The sequence below is a fragment of the Cryptomeria japonica genome, chromosome 5 (assembly GCF_030272615.1).
Source record: "Cryptomeria japonica chromosome 5, Sugi_1.0, whole genome shotgun sequence".
In the NCBI taxonomy this organism is placed as follows: Eukaryota; Viridiplantae; Streptophyta; class Pinopsida; order Cupressales; family Cupressaceae; genus Cryptomeria; species Cryptomeria japonica.
Window position 1 is genome coordinate 907,677,120 of NC_081409.1, and position 6,000 is coordinate 907,683,119.

Here is a 6,000-nt window from a genome sequence, read left to right on the forward strand (position 1 = left end):
CCAAGCATCAGTCCCCATGGAAATCTCCCCATGGCGAACTTAGTATCTCTTCCAAGTATCCGAACTTGTCCTTCTCAAGCAACTAGAAGGGTTTTTGGCCTCTAAAACAAGGTGTTTAGTAAGGATTTCTGTTAAGCATTACTCCTTGATGTCACGCAAGCGTGATTGAGACATTAAGCCCATCAAGATACCAAACAAATGTAGTCACGCAAGCATGATTTAGACCAAGAGGCCCTACTTAGATGTTGATATGAGAAAGAGTTCAAGGGTCATCACTTCCCAAGTAACTGCAATTCCCACGTAACACTTCCTTCAAAGCTTTCGCTCATCGGGTATTTTTTTATAGTGAGTTAGAATGCCAAGGAATTCTAGCTGTACTCACTTTGGGTCATTCCCTTCTCACGATTATCACTTGCTTGCAAAAGAAAAGTGGTCGGGAAGGCATGCCCTCTAAATGTGACACACAATTAACAACACAAGCATGGTATCGAAGATCTGGATTTCTGATCACCCTAAGAAGGATGAGAGCATACTCTCCTACTCCAATGTCATACTTAACAATCAAAGCAAACAAATGTTCATTCCAACCTATTTATAAATCACTAAGTGCCTAATTAAAAATCATAAACACAAAAGTTTGGTTGTTTCTCCAAGGCAACCTGCAAAAACCCAAGTTAGAGGTTTGATTTGTTGTCTTTGACCATCGATTCTGCATAACACATGTTAGTAGTTTGATTTATAGTCTTTGCCATGCATATGCAAAGATTCTGCATAGATAATTAGTACCAAAATCCAAAGCACAGAAAACAAAATGCAAAAACACCAAAAATTTCAAGTAAACACTGCATTTTTCACCTCTGTTCTGGACTTTACACAAGCGCAGAACTCATGACACAGATGCAAGATGTCTGACACAAGCACAGAATGTCACCTACACAAGCGCAAGATGTAGGACACAGGCGTAAGATGCAGGACACAGGCGCAGAAGTGTCCAGAATACCTTGCACGGCCCTGTTTTTGGGTTTTTAACTTGCAAAATCAACTTGAAAGCACTCCAAAACACAGTAAAGGGGTTAGAAGGTTAGTATTCACATCGGGTTCACCAATTAATGTACGTTAAAAATTAGGAATCATCAAAGCAATATATAAAAGGACATATTATTCATTATTAGCTCAATCCCAAACACACATTGCAATGATCTAATCCTAAGCACACTCAATAGAGACATAAAAACAAAGCATTCAAAAGCAAATATTCATGCAAACCAGATGACGATTTGGATGCTTCTTCCATGCGGCTCCATTGTTCTTATTTCCTCTTCAAATGGATTTGTGGATCTCACCTACAAGTGCACACACAATTGAAAGAAAGATTGATATTGGTTTGTTGATCAAGAGTACTAGAAACATAAGTTCGATAGTTTGATTAGGGATTCGGGATTCGGGATTCGGGATTCGGGATTAGCTTGATTGAAAATCATCCAATTTATAGAAGAATTGGATAAATGACAAGATTAGCATGATGCAATTCAAATGGAAATTGCAAATCAATTGACAAATTATGCACTTTCCATGCACAATTTGATTGATTGATAATTGATGACAAATTATGACACATTCTATGTCAAAATTGATTGATTATCAATTATGACAATTTATGACAAATTGAAATGTCATTCCCATAGAATTAGGAGAGAAATAGGAGGGATTTGAAATTAGGAAATTAAGAAAATTAGAAAATTGAAATTGATGACAATTAGGAATTAGAAATTGATGGAAAAATAGGAAATTAGGAACTAGAAGAAATTAGGTAAATTAATTAATAATTTGTCATTTATTAATTAATTTACAAGAGGAAGAATAATTAGCCAATTAAATAAAGATTTAATTGTAATGAGAAGACCTAGGATTAATAAATAATTTAGTAATCCTAGAGGAAGAAATGACAAATTAGGTTAAATGAATAAATCATAAAACCCTAGAAGAGGAATTAGGTCTTGAAATATAATTGACTTGATTTGATTTGATTTTGGATTGATAAATGACCAATGTGATAAACGATTTGATTGATAGATGCACCAATTGACGAGGAACAATGACAAATTGATCCAAATTGACATAATTGAGACAGACAACGATCGATAGCGAAATGATCACAAAATGACAAAATTGACAAGAGAACAAGGATCGATAACAAAATAGATTGCAAGATGACAAGATTGAAAATGACCACGATCGATGACAAATCGATCGCAAAATGACAAGATCGAACATGACAATGATCGATGAAAAATCAATCGTTAAAATGATAAGATTGATGATAAGATTAATAAGAGGACAAAACCCTAATTAGGATTGACGATGTCCAAAATGATGACAAATAAGTACGCACATTGATGCAATAGGACAAGATCGATTAAAATCATGACTGGATAGTGTTGTCGACAAGACCAAATTTGAGAGTGAGATAAAGGAAGAATGTAGAAGAATGACTCGATGTTCGCAAATGATAAAAACCAAGTGCGTGACATAGGAGAAATGTTAATGTGATGCAAAAACCTAAAATGAGGCAATGCGCAAATGTTAAAGTATGACGTTGCAAGTGTTGACCATTTTTAGGTGTCTACAACTACTTCTTTATGTCCACCAGTATGCTGGTAAAAAGTAGAGTTGAATTTCAGATTTGTCTTCATCTTCTTACAAAGTTTCCTAAAAATATATCCAACAAACTTAGTGTCTCTGTTAGAAACTATGCTCTTAGGTAATCCATGTAGTCTCACCACCTATTTGAAAAATAGATCAACTATATGCACGACATCTATTGTCTTTTTACAGGGTATGAAATTTGCCACTTTTTTAGAATCTATCCACCAACCCAAATATAGAATCATATCCTCTTTGTGATCTAGGAAATTCAAGTATAAAATTGATGCTTATGTCCTCCCAACGTCTCTTCAGAACTGTCAAAGGCCTATACAATCCAATATTATGGCTCCTACCTTTTACAAGTCAAAAAATTCTATAGCTTTGCACTAATTTCTTGACATCCTTATGAATCTAAGGCAAAAAGTAATTCTCACTAACCAAAGCTAATGTCTTATCATCACCTAAGTGTCCTGCTAATCCTCCACTATGCTTCTCTTTTATCAGATTTTCCCTCATAGAGCTCCTAGGTATACACAACTGGGTTCCTTTGAACAACATCTCATATTGAATGAAATAATCTAGCCACTTGCTTCTATCCGGAATAATTGGTTCTCTACAATCTCTCTAAGGTTCTACAAAATATGGGTCATCTTGATAAAAATTCTTCAATTCCTCAAAACCCAATACCTCCACTCTCATATATGTCAGCAAGTTCCCCCTTCTACTCAAGGCATCAACAACTTTATTTGACTTTCCACTTCTATGCTTCAAAAAAAAGGTATTACTCTACAAGAACTCCACCCATCTCATGTGTCTTTGATTCATCTTGCCTTTGTTGAACACTAAATGTCACTGAGAGGGGGGGTGAATTAGTGATTCCCAAACTTTTCTCCTTTTTCTATCCTATGTGTGTATACCAGTTAACAAATCTATCATAAAGAAGACATACCGGTTAGATGGCAGACTAACACAAATGTAACCACACATAAAAGGGACATCACATGACACTGGTATATACAAGGAAAACCCAATATGAGAAAAACCTTGGTGAGATAAGCTATTGGAGTCTACTGCTCCAATCCAGCCTCACAATGAAATAATGGTTACAATATTTAGGGCACCAACCCAAGAAGTACCATTCCTTCTTTAGGGCACCAACCCAAGGAGCACCAACCCCTGCACCAATCTCCAACTTAATGATCTACAATAAACATAATCAATTACAAAAGTAATATCCCTGTTACAAAAAAATTTGTAACACTTATGCAAATCTCTCCACTGGTTCTCCTCTCATCCTCTCACTACTACAACCTTATCTCCTACTGCAATCTTAGTTCTTGCTGCAACTCACTTTCTATCGCAACCATACTAGTTCAACATCTTCTTCTTCTTCTTTGTCGGTACACTTCTCTCTGCTCACCACCGGTTATCAGCTTGCTGGTTTAACTTTGTACCATCCTCTGGATTTCTAAATCTTCTCATCTACTTGCACTACACTGCAACTCCTTCTCTTCCTTTCTGTAGGTACAAGCACTACTAGTTTTCCCCACTACAACTCACTTTGCAGTTCACTAGTTTCTCTGTCCTTGCCAATTTTGCCTCTGTCAAAACCTCTCACTAGTTGCACCTTCAACACTTAGTCTCTATGATCTTCAATGGAGTCTATGACTAGTTGGCTTACTGTTGCTCATTCACTCTCTATCCTTTATCATCCTGCCTCTAACATCATCATCCCTTCTGTTATGAGTCGACATATTTATACTTGATTTTTCCAACCATGACCAACATTCAAACTTCTGGCTCGCTAGGGTTTCTTCATCAACCCAAAGGCAAATAAAATCCAATTAGATCTTCATCTAGAGATCAACTTCCTACAATAGATCAATCAGACTCAACCAACCATATTGTGTTTAGAACACATTTGCTTTATTTGGAAAACATGACACCTTTGATCTACACTTGTCAGACACCTATAAAGTGATCATGCAGATAGCTTCACCTACCCTTGATTAGCACCTAGACACTTGGCCTCGACCATGAATTCATGAAATCAAATCTCTATCCCCTGATTAGTTTCGAGCCACACTCTTCTATTTTTTGACCCATGAAACACACTATCAACATTACTGTCGACCAGTCACCACCTACCTTACCGACAACACTTTCACTAACCTGTACATGCATGTCACTTCAACTTCACATGGCCACTTTGTTGACATCCATCTCAACTTAGTGTGCTATGTTGGTTTGGATAGGATCACCAACCAACCATGTAACTAGGTTCATTGACTGGTCCACAGACCTTGTTGGTTATATCCTAACTGGTTTGCCATCAACCTTGCACTTTTCTTCTCTTCCAGTGGAGCACCTAAACCAATCAACACACTTGCTAACCTACATTATGATCACTTTCATCAGATGGGAACCTTCTACATCTCCACTTTGTCAACATTACAAGTGGACATACTTACCGGTAAAATCCTTGATGACCTCATGTCATCAATCTTCAACTGCCTCCACCTGTTTTCTTCTGTGGTAGCACCTTTCTTCATGACTGGACCACTTCTCCTATTAAAATGTTTGTCAAAGTGACAACCATATCCTTCAATCATTGTACCGACAACTCATCATTGCCTACTCGGTTGGTCCTATGCATATCCCTGATCTCATGCACCTGCTATAACTTAGGGTTTCACCAGTTCATCTAGTGTGAGCCTTCAATCACCTAACTTTTATTGTTTTATCTTATCTCTAAGTACTATGATTCAATCTATGCATAATATGAGATAAGCTCCACTTACTAGTGGGAGTGGATCCTTGTCATCTACATCTTTCAATGCACCAATGTTTCTTTTGATGGTATGATGAAAGAACAAGGATCCGGTCAACTACCGAGAGGGGGGAGTGACTCAGTATATAGAAAAACTGATAAAACTTCACCAATCTCAAAATTAATCTCTCAAGTAAACTTAGAACTATCAATGCAATATCACTGTCAAGATTAAAACTGTCAAGCTAAACCGGTTGACTATTACAACAGATAATAGTAAACAACTTGAAACTTATAAACATTCAAATACTTTTACTGACATAAGTAAAACTTCAGTTCATATTACTACCAGTTATCGTGACTTATCAAAGTCGAATAAGTAGTTAAGAAAATCAACTGTAATAAAACATAAATACAAAAACATTCACCACTTCACACAATCTTTTTGACATGGAAACCCAGATGGGAAAAACCACGGTGAGATGGAACTCACAAGAATTCTGAACTCTTTTGAAGCTCACCCTATTAGGAGCCAAGCCTATTATAGCTTTACAAAAAGTCCTATTAAGAACAGATCCTATTAG